Below are 23239 nucleotides of genomic sequence, written 5' to 3' on the forward strand. Positions count from 1 at the left end.
ATTGTCTTCCAGTGCACGGACTGTTCTGCTACCTAAAGTGCTCCGGCTACCGGACTCCTTTCCCTTATCGGGGAGTTCGGCCCAGTGGATCCACCTCCCGGGTCTGCCCGTCCATCTGGCTGTCACGCTCCCAGTGTCCCAGCACCACTCCTTACCCACTGATCCACTCCATGTGTCCACCAGTCATGGCTGCCGCTCCCGCTCCTGCTCCCCTGACTCCTGCTCCTGGTCTCAGGAGTCTGACTTTGAGTATTGGCCTCATGGTTCTGTATAGGACCAGGCCGCGCCCACTCTCCTGGTCTTATGGGCCCAGCACACCTGATGCAGGTAATGACATGGGGCTGTGCTGGGTATATAAGACTTGCCTTTCCATGTGGGCGGGGCCTGATCAACGTGTCCTTTTGCTTGTCTTTAGAGCTAGGTGCTCAGGTCCCCTTGTGCTGTGTCCTGTGTCCTGTTACTGTTTGTCCTTTGCTACCGGGTACCTGTGCCTGTTTCCTGCAGTATCCTATAGAACTCTGTGACCCTAGTGACCCGGTTATAACCGTCCCGGCCACGCCAGTGCTCCGGCTGCCGTGTACTCTGCCCCCCGGTGGGGTACTCGGTCCAGTGGATCCACCTCCTGGGCCCACCAGTCCTCCCGGCCCTGACAGATTGATCAGGCCATGGATCCCGCTGGAGCACAAACATCAGAGCTGGCTGAGCTGCGCCAAGAGCTGGCACAACAGCGTGAAACCCTGAGCCGGATGCTGAAATTCCTGGCGTCCGTGGACCACCGGTTATATACGCTACAGACAGCCGTCTCATCTGAGTCCACGCAGCAACCAGTCTCTACGTCTGAACCTGTTGTCTCTGCAGCCTCGCAACTTCGCCTCGCTGCTCCGCCTCGGTATGCCGGGGACCCCAAGAACTGCCGGGGGTTTTTGAACCAGTGCTCGCTGCACTTCAAATTACTCCCGCACCTCTTCGCTTCCGACCAAGCCAAGATAGCCTTTGTGATGTCGCACCTGGAAGGCGAGGCGTTGGCCTGGATAAATCCGTTGTGGGAGAACGAGGATCCGGTGACGACCGACATCCGGGAATTCCTGCAGGCTTTCCGAAGTACCTTCGATGAACCGGGACGCAGTACCGCGGTTACCTCCTCGCTCCTCCGGCTACGCCAAGGGACCCTGACCGTCGGCCAATACGCCATTCAGTTCCGCACGCTTGCCTCCGAGCTAGGCTGGAACAATGAGGCCTTGACTGCCGCCTTCTGGGAGGGGCTCTCCGGTCGCATCAAGGACGAATTAGCCGGTCGTGATGTTCCCCGTACCTTGGATGCTTTGGTATCACTAGCCACCCGGATTGATCTCCGTTTTCAGGAACGAACCAAGGAGGTATCCCGGGAAAAGCGACCAGTCCGTCACGCCTTTGTCCCGCAGAGGTCTACCGTTCCCCCGCCACTGCCGTTCTGCGACTCCACTCCTGAGCCAATGCAAATAGACCGGCTGAGCCAAGCCGAGCAACGTCGTGCAGAGCGACTCGCCCGGGGCCTGTGCTTCTATTGTGGAAGCGGTTCACATCTGCTCCGCTCTTGCCCTGAGAGGCCAGGAAGACCCCAAGTCCAAGGGATGGTGGGAACCGCCACCCTTGGTACCGGAATCCCGTCAGTCCCGGTTACACAGACTGTCCAGGTCACGACCGAGAAGACCCAGTTCACGGCAGAGGCTCACATTGATTCGGGAGCAGCGGGTAATTTCATCCAACAAGCTACCGTGGACCGTTGTCGGATACCGGTCATCCCGCTTGCAAAACCCCTCTGGTTCGCCTCCGTGGACGGAAAACAATTATACGAACCTGTCCGGTACACCACCGAACCCGTGAGACTTTGTATTGGTACCCTGCACACTGAGACTATTGCGTTTTATGTCATCCCGAGAATGGCTCCTGAGCTCCTGCTGGGTCTGCCCTGGCTTAAACTCCATGATCCTGACATCAGTTGGCGCTCCGGCGCAATCTCTCGCTGGAGTCCCTCGTGCCATGATACCTGTCTTCAGCCCGTCCCTCAGCCCCTGGCACCTGATCCTATCATGTCACAAGAACAGGAGAAAATGACGCAGTCCAGCGTTGTACCACAGATCCTGGCACTTGTGCCTGTGGTGCCACCGGAACCGGAAGTGATGACGCACCCCAGCGTCGTTCCACCGTCCCCGACGATTGAGACTCTGATGCCACCAGCTACCGGGGATGAGTCACCGTCCTGTGCCCGGTCTGAGTCGCCCGGGCCGGTTCTCCACGATGTCAGTACTGTTTCTGTCGGTCCTCCTCTTCCCGTTGCCCCCGCTGCCACTGCTGGTAGATCGGCTAAGCGCCGTGCGGCTAAGAAGGCGGTACGGGGTCAGAGGTCCTTCCCCGCCTTTGCGTTGGGCCCCGGCCCGGTGTCTCGATCCGGGGTGCCCCTGGGGTTCTGTGCTCGGAGGGGGGGGGCTTAGAGGGGGGGGTACTGTCACGCTCCCAGTGTCCCAGCACCACTCCTTACCCACTGATCCACTCCATGTGTCCACCAGTCATGGCTGCCGCTCCCGCTCCTGCTCCCCTGACTCCTGCTCCTGGTCTCAGGAGTCTGACTTTGAGTATTGGCCTCATGGTTCTGTATAGGACCAGGCCGCGCCCACTCTCCTGGTCTTATGGGCCCAGCACACCTGATGCAGGTAATGACATGGGGCTGTGCTGGGTATATAAGACTTGCCTTTCCATGTGGGCGGGGCCTGATCAACGTGTCCTTTTGCTTGTCTTTAGAGCTAGGTGCTCAGGTCCCCTTGTGCTGTGTCCTGTGTCCTGTTACTGTTTGTCCTTTGCTACCGGGTACCTGTGCCTGTTTCCTGCAGTATCCTATAGAACTCTGTGACCCTAGTGACCCGGTTATAACCGTCCCGGCCACGCCATTGCTCCGGCTGCCGTGTACTCTGCCCCCCGGTGGGGTACTCGGTCCAGTGGATCCACCTCCTGGGCCCACCAGTCCTCCCGGCCCTGACACTGGCCCTAACAAATAGACCCATGTCCATGTGATGTGTTACACAATTTCTCCTGAACCTCACTAAAACAGTGCCAAACATGTGGACGTTAACTGTGATTTAGACACATAGTGGGGCTCAAAAGGGAGGGGAGTATTTAGATTTGGGAGGATACTGTCATTATGACTTTGGCTTGCCATGGCAGCGATTGGGCCCCGTGATCACTTTGCAGCAGTCCCGATTTCTTGGGAGAGGAGTGGGGACCAATCCTGACTGTGAGAGCTGGTGCTCGGCTGTCACGTAAGTTAAGTCCTGTGTGCACAGCTCATCGCCATTATGTATCCATACGTCATAGGTCAGGGTATGTCATACACAGGTATGGGGTACGTTATAGGTCGTGAAGGGGTTAAAACACTAATTTTTCAGTAGCGGAGGGTCAGACTGGCCATGTAATGGTATTGCTGCATGTCTTTGAAAGAGCTGCATACACATATAAATACTTTGCAGGGTGAAATCCCTCTGACAAATGCCCTTTCAATTGGAAAAGTCTAGTAAGGCCACCTGCACACACTGAGTATTTGGTGTGCTTTTACCTCAGTATTTTTAAGCCAAAACCAGGAGTGGGTAAAAAAAAAAATATAGAAGTGGTGTCCGTGTTTCTAAGATACTTTACCTCTGACTGTTCCACTCCTGGTTTTGGCTGCACATACTGAGATAAAAAAACCTCACCAAATACTGAGGTAAAAAAACCTCACCAAATACTGAGGTAAAAAAAAACCTCACCAAATACTGAGGTAAAAAAAACCTCACCAAATACTGAGGTAAAAAACTCACCAAATACTGAGGTAAAAAAAAACCCTCACCAAATACTGAGGTAAAAAAAACCTCACCAAATACTGAGGTAAAAAAAACCTCACCAAATACTGAGGTAAAAAAACCCCTCACCAAATACTGAGGTCAAAAACTCAACAAATACTGTGTGCACGTGGCCTAATAGGGCTATTCAGATGATAGTTTTTATACACTGACCGAATGTCCATGAGAAAAAAAATCACAGCATGCCCTGTTTTCTTAAGTATTTCAGATGAGACTGCCCAGTCGAGACTATGGGTGCGCAAAAAAAAAATCATATCCCATACATAAAATCCATGTGGCATCTGAATTTTACTCATACATGGCAGTTATTAACCTAGGAAACCGTATTTGATCTGTACATTTTAAAATGTTGATGTATAAGGGGTGTAAAATACGGACACACGGGTGCCACATGGATGGCAATATGGATGCAAATCGGACCATTGTTCATACACTTGTCTGATCCCAGCCAAAGGCTAAATTTAGAAGTCACTGACTGACCGCAGGTCTCCTGACCTAAGCCAAAAGTCTTATAAGCACATATGGAGCTATTATTTCAGCTCAGGAGACCCGCACTCAACCCAGACATTGTGTGCAGTATATAGACCATCAAACATGTCTCATTTCAGCCCAATTGGTCTGAACTGGGTTATTTAACATCCTAAACTAAATCCTTTTTTGTTTCCCTGTAATGGTGTTGTCTTATACACAGTGCCGTCATTATGACCGGCGGACAAGTTTTTACGAGCGTGAAATCAGTTTTCATGCAGATTGGACAGATTTCAAGCAGATCAATTGGCTATTTCCACACCAATTTATATTGATAAAGGCACACTGTGTTTGAGCACGTTGTGGTTATTATTCACCGGGAAAAGATTAAAAACGTTCCTATAGGCCTCCATGCACCAGGCAGATGCCAGAAGTGTGTTCTTCTGGCCTCCGTCTGGCTGGTAGGCATAAACATACTATGTAAGTGTATGGGAAAAATCAGTAGACTGTGCTTTCCTATACAGAGGGTCATAAAAAAAAACCACATAAACTGTGCTATATACTTTTTTCCTGCAATGAGTCCTTATGTTGGATCAATCCATATTGTGACCACTGTCAGCCATATACTGTATCTCCTGAGCGTATACACCTGACATTTCCCCAGAAATGCATACACTAAGGCGGGCTTTACACACTGCGATATCGTTAAGAACCCGCCCCCATCGTTTGTGCGACAATGGCATATCGCTGCCCGTCGCGCACAAAAGTGCGCACCCCCGTCACACGGACTTACCTGTATAGCGATGTCGCTGTGACCGGCGTACCACCTTCTTTCTAAGGTAAGGTGAGGTTCCTCGTTCCTGCGGTGTCACACATAGCGATGTATGCTGCCGCAGGAACGACAAACTACATCACCCAAGCATCAGTAACGATAATTGTGAATAGGGGGGGATGTCACCGATGAGCGACTTTGAACGTTTTTGCGACGATTCAAAATCGTTCATAGGTGTCACACACAACGAGATCGCTAAAGCGGCCGGATGTGCGTCACAAATTCCGTGACTCCAACAAGAACGCTTTAGCGAAATCGTAGCGTGTAAAGCTACCCTAAGGCCACGTGCACACTTTGAGTATTTTCTGAGTTTTTACCACAGTGTTTGTAGCCAAAACCAGGAGTGGGTAAAAAATACAGAAGTGGTGTCCGAGTTTTTTATTATACTTTTTCTCTGATTGCTTCACTCTTGGTTTTGTCTTACAAATACTAAGGTATAAAACTCATCAAATACGCAAATGTGCGCGTGGCGTACCCTCAGTAGAGGTAGGCCATGCCACTGCTATGGGGCTCATGAGCTGAGGGGGCACACTGTGTGTGCTTTCACTTTCATCATTCTCAGCACTGAAGGGCTGCTCTGGGAAGGTAACCAAACAGCTCAGTTGCTCCGTGGAGCTCACAGCGAGTGGCGGTGTTCTACAGCCGCTCCTGTCAGCTTCCGATGTAGCAGAGCTGAAAGTGTCGTGGTACCTCATGTGGATTACGCTGGACCTGGAGGGGTATTTGTTGTGAATGTCATCCAAGTGGGTGCTGGTGTGGAGCTCCCTCTGGTGGCCAGGAATGGTAATGAAGCTGAGTCTGAATCTGTGACCCAGACAGGTGTTGGAATTAATTGAGAATTCAGGAAATCCTATTCCAAATCAGCCTAGTGTATTTAGGAGAGCATTTTCTGCCTGGCGGCTGCCGGTGATACTACTTCCTGCCTGCTTCTGAAGATGTCTGGGAGTTTTCCCTTCAGTTTCTCCCATTTCTTCTTTGCCTGCATCTACTCCAGATACGTTTGCTAGTTTCTGTGCTTAATTGCTGAAATTGCACTTAAGGTTGTTTCTATTTATTCCATTTGGTTCTGTTTGGTTTCTTGTATGTGAGAATCTGTCTTTCTGCTTCTGTGAGCAGGGCAGTTCCTCCAGCAAGAAAGGGAGCTTGCTCCCTGTTCATGTTTGGATTATTTGCACTTTAGAATATATTTGTTCTGTGATTTTGTTCCTTTCCATTATATCTGCAGTTCTGTTTAAAGAGTCTGGTACAAGAGTACCTGATGATATAATGGGGGAGAGACCGTGTGGTCTTAGTATCTTTTTCCTATCAGGAGTTTGGTATTTTTTGCAGGGTTTTTTTGCTGATCGCAATCAGTTATCTGTCCTGTCCTATGGTATCTAGTAAGTTGGGCCTCACCTTTGCTAATCTATATTTTTTATCTGTGTATTGTGATTTCTTACATCACTGTTGTTGCATGTTGGGGGCTTGCTATTTCTTTGGGGACTGCTCCGAGGCAAGTTAGGATTCCTCATTTCTATCTTCGAGGCCATGCTGCACAATCTGGCGCTAATACAAGTTTATGAGTAAAAAAAACGGATCAGACGCCGGATCCGTTTTATCCGTAATTTGCCGCATTGTGCCTGATGGCGAAAAACTGATGTGCGAAACAGGCCTAAGCAAACAAGAAGCGGAGAGCAGAAGGACCAGAAAGAAAAAGCAGAGGACAGAATCTGAACACAGCCAGGAGGACCCACAGGAAGTGCAGCAGGAAGGCCGGAGCCACTAACATGATTTCTCACATCACAGGAGCAGGTGAGTATTATAATGTACAAATGTCTGTCTGTAACACTATAGAAAGAAACTGCCCTGTACTGTGACATCACTGTGTGCATTATCCCTGTACTGTGACATCTCTGTGTGGGGGGACATGATAGGGCAATGTGGGACATGATAGGGCAATGTGGTACATAGTGCATTGTGGGATATGATAGGCAATGGAGGACATTATTGGGCAATGGGAACATGATAGGGCAATGGGGAACATTATGGGGCAATGCAAGACATTATGGGGCAATGGGGGACATTGTGAAGTAATAGGGACATTATGGGGACATTATTGGGCAATGTGTGACATTATTGGGCAATGTCGGACATTATTGGGCAATGTGGGACATGATAGGGCAATGTGGGACATGATAGGGCAATGGAAGACATTATTGGGCAATGTGGAACTATATGGGACAATGGGGGACATTATGGGGGACATTATTGGGCAATGTGGGACATGATAGGGCAATGTGGGACATTATGGGGCAATGGAGGACTTTATTGGGAAATGGAGGACATTATTGGGCAATGTGGGACATTATGGGGCAATGGGGGACATTATGGGGGACATGATAGGGCAATGTGGGATATCATAGGGCAATGTGGGATATCATAGGGCAATGCGGGACATGATAGGGAAATGGGGGACATAATGGGATAATGGAGGACATTATGGGACAATGGGGGACATTATGGGGGACATTATTGAGCAATGTGGGACATGATAGGGCAATGTGGGACATTATGACGCAAATTGGGACATTATGGGGCAAATAGGGACATTGTAGGGCATTGGTGGACATTATGGGGCAATAAAGGACATAATAAGGCAGTTAGGAAGGAGATTATGAAAGACGGCATAGTATAATGAGGAACAGTGTTGGACTTTATGCAGAGATATAGTATGGGGGAGGTTTTATAGAAAGGGCAAGTTTTGCGGAGACATTATGTAAAGGGGCACTTTGTGGGGGGATATTTTGTACAGGAAGCAATTAACAACCCCTTCTGATTCACCTTGTTTCCCACAACAAAATAAAAGACCCTGTATTCACACCTGGTGCTGGCACCGTTCCAGCACTGTCAGTAATCGCGATTCGTGGCTCACGTTACATTGTGACATCACGGGAGCCTTATGTCCAATCACTGCCAAATTCTGTCTCCCCACCTTAGGAATGAGCAATCATTTGGGGGAACATAGGGGCCCAGGATGGGAGACTTTATTAAATAAAGGGTACCAGGATGGGAGATAATATTAAATAAAGGGGGCCAGGATGGGATATATTATTGCTTTATGGGGCCAGAGTGAGGAACATGCATTATTGGTTTATGGTGGCAAATAATGGACATAATTACTGTAGGGGCAAATTAGAGGACATAATTACTGCTGTAATATAATTTTACGGATAATGTCAAGCATGGAGGGGAACAAAAGTCTGACGTAGTGTAGAAATTGAGGAAAAAGTGAGGAATGTGCTCTGGAAGTGATCAGCGATAGGTGACTGTGTGTTATTTTCTGTAGAGTCGCGTCATTGCAGGAAGAAGTGATGGCGGTGAGCGCCAGATGAAAAAGAAAATGAAGATGAATAACTATAGCTAGAGAGGTCAGTGTATTACATGTACACACACTATAAACTATATACAGAGCTCCTGTGTATAATGTCACTGGTGATCACTGTATTACCTGTACACTGACACTATATACAGATTATCTGTGTATAATGGCACTGATGGTAATATTAGTGTTATTAATATTGTGGTTTTTATTCATGATCATTATTGTAGCATTATTCAGGCGCTGTGTGGTGGTAATATGTAGTCTGGCCACAGTGTGGGAGAATTTCTCTATTGTATTTGGGATTATTTGGTCATTTATGTGGTTTGTTCATAGTGTTGCGATATTTCTCCCTTATATGTGGTAATAGTCGGTCACTATGTGCTCTGTTTATGGTGTGGCGGTATTTCTCTCTTGTATGTGGTTGTATTCGGGCACTATGTGTTGACCAAATACGGAACGTGTGAACGTGGCCTAAGGATAAGTGATAACTTTTTCATCTGTGGGGATCGATTACTGGGACCGGCAGCGATCGTGCAACTTATTCATGTGTGGTCATTGTAAAGGACTGGCAGATGACTTATTCCTTCCAAAGACAATACTAAGAACCAGGGGGCATACACTTCGAGTGGAAGAAAAGCGATTCCGGCAGCTAAATAGGAAAGGGTTCTTTACAGTTAGACCAGTGAGACTGTGGAATGCCGACCACAGGAGGTAGTAATAGCAGATACTACAACAGCTTTTAAAAAAAGGGCTGGATGATTTCCTCAGTACACACAACATTGTGGGTTATAAATTACTTAGTGATAAAATGTACAATTGGTGGAGGAAGGTGAACTAGATGGACCTACATCTTTTTTCAGCCTATGTAACTATTTAACTATGTGTTGGAGAATCAGGCCAATGATTCTGTGGATCAGTGAAATCATTAGACAGCACTCGGATGCCATGTTTGTGCTGTCCAATTTTCATGGACTGTTTGATAGGAGAAGCTGGAGAAACATCTGTCGGTTTTCGGTTTTTTTCATCCGAAGTAAACTGATGAATCTCTGACCCAACTCTGATGGTTAAAGCTGACACTGACCAAACTCTGATGGAAAATACTGATGAATCTCGGATCAACCACTGAGGACTCTTAGTTCTTTTAAATATTTTTTTTCTATCTACTGGCTAACATGGTAAAAAGGTATATTATACCTGGATGAAACTCGGCGAGTTTTTTTGTGTACACTGTGTGCAGAATTATTAGGCAAGTTGTATTTTAGAGGATTTTTTTATTATTGATCAGCAACTATGTTCTCAATCAACCCAAAAGACTCATAAATGTCAAAGTTTAATATTTTTGGAAGTTGGAGTGTTTGTTTTTTTAAATTTGGCTATCTTAGGAGGATATCTGTTTTTGCAGGTAACTATTACTGTGCAGAATTATTAGGCCACTTAATAAAAACCAAATATATTCCCATCTTACTTGTTTATTTTCCCCAGGTAAACCAATATAACTGCATAAAATATAGAAATAAACATTTCTGACATGCAAAAACAAAACCCAAAAAATGAGTGACCAATATAGCCACCTTTATTTATGATGACACGCAACAGCCTACCATCCATAGATTCTGTCAGTTGCTTGATCTGTTTACGATCAACATTGCGTGCAGCAGCCTCCACAGCCTCCAGACACTGTTCCGAGAGGTGTACTGTTTTCCCTCCCTGTATATCTTACATTTTATGAGGGATCACAGGTTCTCTATGGGGTTCAGATCAGGTGAACAAGGGGGACATGTCATTATTTTTTCATCTTTTGGACCTTTACTGGCCAGCCACACTGTGGAGTAGTTGGATGCATGTGATGGAGCATTGTCCTGCATGAAAATCATGTTTTTCTTGAATGATACCGACTTCTTCCTGTACCACTGCTTGAATAAGTTGTCTTCCAGAAACAGGCAGTAGATCTGGGAATTGAGCTTCACTCCATCCTCAACCCACAAGTTCATCTTTGTTGATACCAGCCAATACCAGTACCCCACCTCCACCTTGCTGGCATCTGAGTCGGAGTTGAGCTCTCTGCCCTTTACTTTTCCAGCCTCTGGGCCATCCATCTGGCCCATCAAGAGTCACTCTCATTTTATCAGTCCATAAAACCTTTCAAAAATCAGTCTTAAGATATTTCTTGGCCCAGTCTTGACGTTTTATCTTATGTTTTTTGTTCAAAGGTGGTCGTTTTTCAGCCTCCTTACCTTGACCATGTCCCTGAGTATGGCACACCTTGTGCTTTTTGATACTCCAGTAACGTTGCAGCTCTGAAATATGGCCAAACTGGTAGCAAATGGCATCGTGGCAGCTTCACGCTTGATTTTCCTCAATTCATGGGCAGTTATTTTGCGCCTTTTTTGCCCAACACGCTTCTTGCAACCCTGTTGGCTATTTGCCATGAAATGCTTGATTGTTTGGTGATCACGCTTCAAAGGTTTGGCAATTTCAAGACTGCTGCATCCCTCTGCAAGACATCTCACAATTTTGGACTTTCCGGAGCCCGTCAAATCTCTCTTCTGACCCATTTTGCCAAACGAAAGGAAGTTGCCTAATAATTAAACACATCTTATATAGGGTGTTGATGTCATTACACCACACCCCTCCTCATTACAGAGATGCACATCACCTGATTTACTTAATTGGTAGTTGGCTCTCAAGCTTATACAGCTTGGAGTAGGACAACATGTATAAAAAGTATCATGTGATCAAAATACTCATCTGCCTAATAATTCTGTACACAGTGTGTGAGAAAAATTACTGATGTGTGAAGAAGGAATAAGATGCGTCAAATATGTTGAAAGGTGGATGACTCTTGATATATTTAGAACATCTCAGGCAGCGTTCACATCAGTGACTGAAATCTACTCCAGCCATCAGCTGATACAGACATCTGCTATATTTATGCCAATTTCTGCTGCAAGGTTAAGTGTATCCATTGGGCTTTGATTTGTCTCTAAAGTTTGTGCTTCTTATCTTACTGTAAATACTTTTATACCAAAACAGACAAATATTTGCTTTTGGAACTCCGAGGCTTCTTCATCAAGCAAATTTACAAATGAAACGAAAGTTCACTTCCGGATTATCGGCTGAATAAATAGGTCGCCAGTCACCCGACTAAAGCCAGCTTTACACGCTGCTATGTATCTTACAATGTGTCGGCGGGGTCACGTCATAAGTGACGCACATCCGGCATCGTAAGGTACATTGTAGTGTGTGATAGGTACGTGCGATTGCGATTGAACGAAAATCCGTTCATCGCATGCACATCGTCCATTCCTCATGAATTGAACGTGAGATTGTTCAATGTTCCCGAGGAAGCACACATCGCAGTGTGTGACACCCCGGGAACATTGAACAGATCTTATTTGCGTCCTGCGGCTCTCGGCCGGTAATGCGGAAGGAAAGAAGTGGGCGGGATGTTTACGTCCCGCTCATCTCTGCCCTCCGTTTCAATTGGCTGGCTGCCACGTGACGTCGATGTGACGCCGAATGTCCCTCCCACTCCAGGAAGTGGACGTTCGCCGCCCACAGCGAGGTTGTATGGACGGGTAAGTACGTGTGACGGGGGTTAATCGTTTGTGCGGCACGTTCAACAAATTGAACGTGCCACACATACGATGGGGGCGTTGAAAATCACATACGATATCGTATGCGAAATTGCAACCTGTAAAGCAGGCTTTAGGAGCAAAACGTTGTCCATCGGGTGACAGATGATTGAGCTGATGATTGTCCTCTGCTAAAGTTATAGAGAATCGATTCACAGGATCCGGTCTATTGAGCTTGTCAGTAATCTGAGAATCATCAGTAATCTGAGAGCTCTGAGATCCGCGGAGGAAGGAGACGGTTTTCAGGGCGTCCAGCGGCCACAATTTACTGACATGGCCGATATACTGGGTCTTGCAAATCGATTTGTACCAACTGTTTTCTGTGCGTCTGGAAGTGCGATGGTCGTCCGGTCTAGAAAGACCATTAAATGAAGGACGATCGACTGGATGTGGCCGATCAGCAGTCATTTAATAGACATGATTGGCCATTGTAAGCGCACTGTGCTTCCCACTGCCTATAAGAGTATATGCGGATGAGAACAACTGGACTCATCGTTCCCATAGCTCACAATTACTGGCTGATCGGCCACTTTACATTAGGGCTACACAGTGGCATGTGCCTTCTAGACATGTGACATCTAGATCATGCGTCTCATTGCTACATTGAAAGACAAATGTTTCCAAATTTGAATGATTTTCTATTTTTCTTTATTGCAGGAAAATAAAGAAGATGACACAAAGTTATATTTATAATATTCTACCTTGTATTACAGCCATATTTACTATACTTATAAATGTGAGGTTCTTAGTGCAGATTTTAACCAAATTGTGCAAGCCCATCTGCCAACGACAAGGCGACCTCATCAGATGGGGCCCTACACTAACCAATTATTGTATTTATATTATTCTTATTATTATCCTAGTAACATATTGATTACTATTACAATATTATTATACTTACTATTACTATCATTACTCTAGTACTATAAGATCACTAGAATTAAAGCTGTTTATCCAGAAGAAGGCAAAAACCCCCGAGACACATTCAGCCAATTTGTGTCAAGGGGAAAATTTCTTCTTGACCCTTATTATATTATTCCTAATAATAATTTAATATTATAATTTATATTACTTTTTTAAAAAAATACTATTTCTATGCTTTTTAACTTATTCTTTCTGATATTATGATTATTATTATTATTATTATTAATATTTCTATTATTTCTCTATTTACTATTAATTTGATCCCTATTCCGAAAGCTGTTGATCCAGAAGAAGGAAAAAAGCCCCGGACACATTCAGCCAATTCATGTCACAGGGGAAAAATTCCTTCTCGATCCTGGGAAAAGGCGATCAGTCCGAGAACCCTGGATCAAATCTGCCAGTACCTAATAATGTATTATGTTATTATTATATTATTCCTAATACTAATGTAATATTATAATTTATATACTATTTTATTACTATCATTTTGTTTAAATACTTTAAATACTATTTCTATGCTTTTTAACTTATTAATTCTAATATTATTATTATTAGTACTAATATTTCTATTATTTCTCAACTTACTATTAATTAGATCCCTATTTCTAAAGCTGTTGATCCAGAAGAAGGCAAAAAAACCTAGAAACTTTCAGAAAATTCATATCACAGGGGAAAAATTCCTTCTCGACCCCGGGAAAAGGCGATCAGTCCGAGAACCCTGGATCAAATCCCCTAATACCTATTAATTATATACTAATTATTCTAGTCATTACTATAAATACTGTAATATTATTATTACTATTATTTATGCTTTTTATAGTTTGTTGCTATTTTACTGATCTTCTTACTATTCTATTATTATTATTATTATTATTATTATACTGTGTAATATTTTATTCTAGATATCTTTGGATTATTGCAATTTTATTATTACTATTATTACTAACATTTGTTTTGATATTTTACTAAAATTATAACTTGGATGCCTACTCCTAAAGCTGTTGATCCAGAAGAAGGCAAAAACCCCGGACACATTCAAACAATTTGTGTCTCAGGGGGGGGAAATTCCTTTCTTGACCTCGGGAAAAGGCGATCAGCCCAAGAACCCTGGATCAAACCTGCTGAGATTATTTTTATGGCTCTAGTTATCATTATTATTCCATTAATATTAGAGTTACTGCTCTTATTATGATATTAGATACTATATTACTCCTCCTAGTATATAAGTCTTTTTAAGATTTTTACTACATTTTTAACCTATTTCTAAACCTAATAATTACTATTTTAGTTTTTTTTTGTTATTATACTTACTAGATTTGATGCTGTTGATGTTATTACAGTTTGTATGTTGGGGCTAAACAGTCCATCAGCGTCTCATCGGTTTGAGGTGTTTCTTATTCCTCTGAGGTTGCTGCTGATGTTTTGAACATGGACTGCTGGTGGATCATCTGTCTCTGTGACAGCTGGTTCTGAACTTGTTGACACAGTGCCAGCTGGTTCTGAACTCGTTGTCTCCATGCCAATTGGTTCTGAACTCGTTGACTCAGTGCCAACTGGTTCTGAACTCATTGTCTCCATGCCAGCTGGTTCTGGACTTGTTGACTCTGTACCAGCTGGTTCTAAACTCGTTGTTTCTTTGACGGCTGTTTCTGAACTCGTTGACTCTGTGTCGGCTGGTTCTGAACTTGTTGTCTCTTTGCCGGCTGGCTGTGAACTCGTTGTCTCTTTGCCGGCTGGTTCTGAACTCGTTGACTCTGTGCCGGCTGGTTCTGAACTCGTTGTTTCTTGGCCGGCTGGTTCTGAACTCGTTGTTTCTTGGCTGGCTGGTTCTGAACTCGTTGTCTCTTTGCTGGCTGGATCTGAAGTCTTTGTCTCTTTGCCGGCTGGTTCTGAACGCTTGTTGTCGTATTTTGCACCATTCTTCGTTTAACTCCTGAATCTTTCTTTTTTTCTTCTTAGTGTCGTCTTTTTCATTTTCTTTCAGGCCTTTCGCCTCACGATACTTCATAGCTTCCGTTATCACCAATTCATTCTGCTGGTCTGGTGTCTTCTTAAGGGGGTGTTACAGTGCAACAGGGGCATCTATGGTGCAGGGGTCAGCGGTACACTCTGGTGGAGGTGGTGGTAACTCTTCCTCAGGCGGATAGAATGCACAAAATGTACTGGACGAGATGGAGGTGTGTGGGGCTCCCTCCAAGTCCTTATGGGACAACTGGATTGCAGGTGCCCAGGTTGTCCGCACCCATAACATCTCCTCTCTGTGATCCCCCCAGGGCGTGGTCGGAACTGTTGGGGCCCAGGATTGTGAGCCATTGTTGTCATTGGCCTGTGGCTGGTTGGAGGGCAGATATAACTGGAGAGGGCCGGGGAGCAGGCTATGTTTTATTGTCCAGAAGCCCCCTCCATTGCGGTCGGATAGTAAGGGCCTCATCAGCCAAGGCAGCAGGTCTATCCAAGAAGCACAGTGTGCGCTCTCTGACCCACTTCCGTATTTCTGAGGGACACTTGTAAAGAAATTGTTCTATAAGAAATACCTGCATAACGTCTTCCACAGTGAAGGCGTCTTCCTCTTCCAGCCATCTCCGACATGCCTGGGACATCTTATAGGCAACATTCTAAACGATTCCCCCATGGTGCATGGGAGGTCTTGGAACTGTGCCCTATATGAGTCTGGGGTGATGGCATGGTAATCCAGGATAGTCCGCTTTACAATGTTGTAATCCTGGTTCTGCTGTGAGTCAATGGTGCAATTAGCCTCTGCCAGGCTTCCGTTCAGGCGTCCCACTAGCAAACGCACCCAGCCAGAGTGGGGAACTTCCATCATGACACACTGCTGCTCAAAGTCCTTGAAGAACCCTTCCACATCTCCAGAAGCCTCATCAAATGGCTTGAAGTCCGCCCGGGTGATCCGCACAGGCTCCTGGATCGCTAGGTTTACACTCCAACTCACATTACTCTCTCTGTCGGACTCCATTGCTTCTTGTCTCCTCTGTGCTCAGCGAGCAGCCTGCTCCTTATATTCCTGAGATACACTGGGGCCAAAAGCTGCCATTTCTTCTTCGAACGACACCACCCACTGGCTTTATGGGGCAGGGATCCCCATCCCCAGTGCTTGTGAGTCAGACATCTGGTAGGAGGTGGATGGCTCGCACCCGCCAGTCGATCAATTAAGACTTCTTTACTCAGTCCCTGGTAGCTCAGGCCCAGATCTCTGGCTCTCTCCTTTAGACTGGATGCAGTCTAGTTTCTGTACTCACTCTGTGGGTTGATCTCCATTAAGCTGTGCTCTGTTGGTTCAGTCGCTGCCACCAATTGTGATGGGGTCCTTCTCCCATATCACACAATCAACAGAGCGAGAGATGGCTGTACAATCCCAAGAGCATTTATTCCAAGCAAATCGAATGGTCCATAACATAATCCACAAAACAGAGGGTAAAATTAGTCCAGTAACACAAATATAGTCCGGTAACCGATAAATATCCAGCTCTCTCTGAGAAGCCGGTTTCTCCCAGCGGTTCAATCTTCCTGCTTAACTCTTGAAGTTCTCAAACAGACTGCCTGAATCTCCCAGGTAAGCAGAGAGTACCAGTAGGTTGACTCTAGGCCCACCTCCCCCAACACCCAGGGACGGAAGCGCCTCAAGAGGCTACAACCTTGCAGTATAGGGGGTGATTACTTACAAACAATACAATGTACACAGAAGCAGTACAAATAATGGACAGTGAACCAAGCTTAAAATAGGAATCTGTACAGCAAGATACACCTCCCCCCATATCCCACCATCACAGGCAGCATAGTGTCTCAGTGGTTAGCACTGCTGCTTTCCAGTGCTGGGTTCAAATTCCTTCAAGGACAACATCTGTAAGGAGTCTATATATTCTCCCCATGTTTGCATGGGTTTCCTCCGGGTTCTCCTTTTTCCTCCAACACTTCATGAGATCTAGTGGATTATCATACCTTGTACAGTGGTGGTCAGAACCTAGGCAATCACTAATCATCAGCAGTTCCTTGTGGAGCACAGTATTCACGGCAGAGTCGAGTCACTGGGTAAGTCTCCTTCTGTTGAGTGTAAGCTCTTATGGTCAGCAAGGTCCTCTCTCTTTCCTGTTCAGACCAGTCTGGACCTGACGAAGCGCCCTAGAGCGTGAAACGGCCGTCGTCGTCTCTGACACCCCCCACATCCCTCCCTGTTTGTTGATGTCTATTTTCAAAGATTCAGGAGGAAAAAAGCGCAAATAGGGTCTTATCTGGTAGACAAGGGGATATAGGAAGAGAGACAGATACTCACCTGTTTCAGTTGTGATAGGCACAACTCCTTAAAGGCATCAAGCAAAAGTGCATATAGTGGTCAGCCGCAGCCCCGATGGAACAGATGCAGATCACAGGGTGGGTGAAGAAAAACGGGTTTAATGCTGCGCTAAAAACCACAATTCCAGGAGGTGCGATGAAATCCTTTCCTTTATTTTCACAAGTCAACGCGTTTCGAAGGCATAACCGCCTTTTTCATCAGGACAAAACAGAATAAGAAAGAACAGCAACTGTATCACCCTGTGATCTGCTATTTTCAAAGAATAAATAAAGATTTTTACTTGATGAGTGCCACCTCCTTTCTTCTTCTATTTTGGAGTTATTACATGTGTTCGAATGGAAAATGTTGCACCACAGGTGTTTCTTCAGTCTCTTTAATGACCTGTTTGTTGCACTGTTTTACTTAAAAATGGATGTGACATGTCAATTGTTTTTGCCATTTGCGTTTACAACTGCAAAGCTGAGTTTTTGCCCAAATTTCTGCCACAAAAAGGCTGCAGTTTGAACTGCATAGTGCGGTTTAGAAAACCAAATTCCCATAGACTTTGCTTGAAAAGCAGAACACATCCATTTTGGCATTAAACGCTGCAGTTGAAAAAGCAGCAAAAAAGCAGGTAAAACGCAAAGTGCATTCTTACCCTTAAGATGTAATAGTATGTTGGGTGCAGCTGTATGGAGCAGGCTCAGGAGCTGAGCCCAAACCTGGGCAACTCCATGCCGATCTTCTGCATTTGGTGCAGGTGTTACTAGTGAAAAGGTGAGCCACGTGATGGCTGGCCTTGCTTCCCCTGACTTCTGTATATGAGGATGAGTGCAGATGTAACTGTGTCTTTACCTTTGACAGTGACCCCATGTGTCCTTACAGGACTCCTTGTTGTAGACGAGGAGGAGACAGCAATAACCACACGACAGTCTTAATAAAAATAACTGGAACCTCTTTATTATTGCACGTTCAACATCCGCTCTTCTGGCCCTTAGGACACCTGTGCTGTGTCGTTCTGTCCTCAGGGGAAAACGCTGATGACTTGCCCTAGGAAGCTTCCTCTAGCAGCTAAGTCCTGTAGCTTTATCTTCCCCCGGTATCCATTCCTTATGCGGCTGTCGTGTCTCACTTGTGCCCGTGCCCTGGATAGGAAACTTCTCCTGGCACCAGAACGAGTTTCCCTGAAGTTGGGTGGCTATAGTGCCCCACTGGTCCGAAGACGATTTGACGCCAGTCAGCCGGGTGAGGTCTTGACACTTTATGAAGGGGTTCCCTCCAGTTCAGGCCAGCTGCAACATGAGTCTCTGCCTGACACCTTTCCTGCCACTCACTAACTGGCTTATTCTTTCTTACACATACTGTACCCTCTGCTCACTCCTCCCCTCTTAGCTCCTTTTCCATTATGACCCACTGTCTGCTCTTTCCTGTATTCCTACTAAATCCTATTAACTACTCCATCCTCCACCACCTGCTGCTTGTTCCCTAGTTCCCACTAAGTCTATTTACCTGTTACTAATACTATCCCTAATCTTACACCTATATCTGGCCCTGTGCTATATCCTTCCCCGAACACAGCACAAGGGGACCTATACATATCATACACAGCATTTATAATATATCTTATCTTTATCTGTACACTTGTAATACATATTTATGCCACATCGTAGGAGAGGGCGCTATTCGCCGTCCTCCTACACAAGGATGGGTGAGCCGTTCCCCTCCTCCATTCCCTACTGTTTGGTCAACACAGAATACCATTGGTGCTCGTGCGATCTGAGGTTTTGTTGGAACGCAGTTGGACTGAAGATATGGTCATCTACACGAGCTCTAAGGGTGTCCAGTTCAGATCAGGAGACCTACGGACAACCTGTGCCTCACGGTCCAAGTACATCTCTGTGAATCTGGTACAACTGCAGAGACTGAAGCAGGTTAACCAAAATTCCAGTTAGATTTTCAAAGATGTATTTAAGCCCTTTAAGATCCAGGACATATCTATACATCCTAGGTTGTATCTGTCTCTTTAGTGCAGGCTCGTAGGCAGGGCCGGCTCCAGGTTTTTGTGGGCCCAGGGCGAAAGCGTCTCAGTGGGCCCCATCCACACCTAGACATGTACAGATACATACAGGCATACGTACGCATACTTATTTAAAGAGAAATTCACAAAAACACATAAATAGACATAAATCTAGATACAATCATATACACTGACATACATAGATACACATCATACATGCGCGCGCGCGCGCACACACACACACACACACACACACACACATTATTTTTATATATTTATCCTGTATATATATTTCTAATATTGGGAAGCCGGCAACAGCCTCACTCACCTCCCGGCTTGTCTAACAGACATGGCCGCACATAGAGCACACTAACACTGCTGTATATACATCACAAGAGAGGCTGGGGACAAACACATTACTGGGGGAATATATATTACTGAGGAAAGGGGTATACAGCAATGGGGGACATACAGCTCTAGAGGAGGGCAGTGACTGAGGTGGGGGGGACAAACAGCTGTGAGGTGAGGGGTGACATGCAGCTCTGGGGGTATACAGCTCTGGGGTGGGGGGGACATACAGCTCTGAGGGGGTATACAGCACCTGGGTGGAGGGAACATACAGCTCTGAGGGGGTATACAGCACCTGGGTAGAGGGAACATACAGCTCTGAGGGGGTATACAGCACCTGGGTGGAGGGGACATACAACTCTGGGGGTATAATATCAAATAGGTCATAGACAAAAGGGGGAAAGTCAATTTGTACGGTTTTAACATAGTGAAAAACAATCACATTCCCCCATATGGATAATGACGTAGAATATACTCCCAAAAGGATTAAATACTTAGTGTGAAAACACTTGAGGAGACTGATTCCAATATAAAATCTAATTTTATTGAAGAATATACATATAATAAAAGTGTATTTTCCATAAGTCAAATAATGAGGTAGGTGGATTGAAAAAACACCCACCCATCCTAGGCACTAGCCACAATGACCCATCTTTGCTCCATAATCTAAGTGATAAATACTAACTCCAAGTGAGTATATAATGGAGATACACCATGGGAAACACTTAATCTAACATAGAGACAAATAGTTCATAACTTACCCATGGTGTAAAGGAAGAGGGTACAAGCTGGCAGTCCCAGAATGAGTGAGTGGGTAACCTTTCTCCCGAAGGCACCCTCATGTAGTATACAGCCCCTATATACCACAGTGCAGAGCCAGATAGCATTAGGCACCCTCATATAGTACACAGCCCCTATATACCACAGTGCAGAGCCAGATAGCATTAGGCACCCTCATATAGTACACAGCCCCTATATACCACAGTGCAGAGCCAGATAGCATTAGGCACCCTCATATAGTACACAGCACCTATATAGCACAGTGCAGAGCCAGATAGCATTAGGCACCCTCATGTAGCATACAGCTTGTATATAGCACAGCCTGTATATAGCACAGTGCAGAGCCAGATAGCAATAGGCACCCTCATGTAGCATACAGCTTCTATATAGGCTATATACAAGCTGTATGCTACATGAGGGTGCTTATTGCTATCTGGCTCTGCACTGTGCTATATACAGGCTGTGCTATATAACATAGCACAGCCTGTATACAGCACAGTGCAGATCCAGATAGCAGTAGGCACCCTCATGTAGAATACAGTGATTAATACTCAGTGGCGTAACTAGAATTTGATGGGCCCTGGTGCAAAATTTGGACCGGGGCCCCCCTCTACATACACCGAGACTTAGGGTACGGAATAATGACACTGACACTTGGGGTACAGGATAATGACGCTGACACTTGGCTCTTACCCTCAGCACCCAGGTTTCCCATGATCTGAAATCCCTCTATCAGTACCCTGCTTTCCCATGTTCTGATATCCATCTTGTCCTCAGCACCCAGCTTCCCCATGCTCTGCTATACATCTTTCCCTCAGCACCCAGCTTTCCCATATCAGAGCATGGGAAAGCTGGGTGCTGAGAGATGTACAGCAGAGCATGGGAAAGCTGGGTGCTGAGGGAAAGAGCCTTTTTCCCTCAGGACAAAACATTTCCATCCCATACTTGTATCTTTGTCCCCCCTTGTATATAGATCTCCAAATACTATAATGGCCCCCACATAGCCTTCCGTATAATATAAAGGGTCCCACATAACCCTTGATATATTAGAATGCACCCCCATAGTTCTCCATGTATTACAATGCATTTCCCCAAAGTTCTCCATGTATTATAATTCACCCCATAGTTCTCCATATATTATACTGCACCACATAGGCCTCCAGTTTTATAACGCACACCCATAGTCCATGTATATGGTAGCCTCCATATTCCTCCATATATTATAATGTAGCCCCCATTGTCCTATATGTATTATAATGTAGCGCCATAAATCATCATATTGTATTATGCAGCCCCATACTCCTCCATGTATAATGCACCCCTATATTCCATGTATAAGGTGTCCTTCACTTTGTATTATGCAGCCCCATACTCCTCCATGTATAATGCACCCCTAGTCCATGTATAAGGTGTCCTTCATGTTTATTATGTAGTCCCATAGACCTCCATGTATCATGCAGCCAGCACCCCCAGGCCTCCATGTGTCATGCAGCCAGCAAAATAAAAAAACAAGTACCTCTCTTCTCCTCCCGACCCCTGCGACCGTGGTAGTTACTCCCCTGCCCCCATATCTCACACACCCTGCTCCCCAAACAGCCTGCACACCCAGATCACACACACTACACCCCCATATCTCACACACCCTGCTCCCCATACAGCCTGCACCCCCATATCACACACTACACCCCCATATCTCACACACCCTGCTCCCCACACAGCCTGCACCCCCCAGATCACACACACTACACCCCCCATATCTCACACACCCTGCTCCCCATACAGCCTGCACCCCCCAGATCACACACTACACCCCCATATGTCACACACCCTGCTCCCCATACAGCCTGCACCCCCATATCATACACACTACACCCCCACATCTCACACAGCCTGCACCCCCCAGATCACACACACTACACCCCCATATCTCACATACCCTGCCCACATATCTCACCCTGCCTGTACCCCAACTTACCCCTCTCAAACACTCTGCACCCCTTCACATCCTTCTGTCAGTCTGCAGCCCTCATATGCCACTCACCCTGCAGCCCCCTTTCCCCTCATGTCCCCTCTTTTCTTATTACCAGTCATCATGTGTCCAAATCTCCTTCAGGATTCAGTATCTTGCTTTCTGCCCGGCATCCTGTGTCTCCTCCCACACAGTCACATGGGGATGACATCATCGCAGGTCCTGCAGGATGGAGTATTCCGTCTGCTGTGCAGGTCAGGAGCTCTCCTGCGGCTCAGAAACGGCTGGTGGCCTCTCCAGGTCAGGGGCCCCTCTACTGACACTGGGCTCCCCTGACTCACAGGTCGCCCCTCTACTGACACTGGGCTCCCCTGACTCACAGGTCGGCCACTACACAGCAGCACTACACATAGACGCAGAGCGGCTGCCGGGCCCCTATGTGTACTAGTGCCGCTGTGCAGTGGCCGGCCTGTGAGTCAGGGGAGCCCAGTGTCAGTAGAGGGGTGGCTCACTTCTCCTCGTTCCCCCGCTGATCCGGTCTCCTCGGCGCGTCGTCCATTGCTGTCGCTCGCTCTGACCTCTCAGCAGGCGCGCAGTGATGACGTCACCGTGGTCCTCTGCAGAGCTGTCAGAAGAACGCCGACAGTCACAGCGGGGAGAATGATAAGAGAGCGCGCCGCTCACTCTCATCATTGCTCTCCATTGTATCGGCACCTGCGATGCCGATGCAATTGAAAGCGTGATCCTC

This window comes from Anomaloglossus baeobatrachus, chromosome 10 (assembly GCF_048569485.1).
Source record: "Anomaloglossus baeobatrachus isolate aAnoBae1 chromosome 10, aAnoBae1.hap1, whole genome shotgun sequence".
In the NCBI taxonomy this organism is placed as follows: Eukaryota; Metazoa; Chordata; class Amphibia; order Anura; family Aromobatidae; genus Anomaloglossus; species Anomaloglossus baeobatrachus.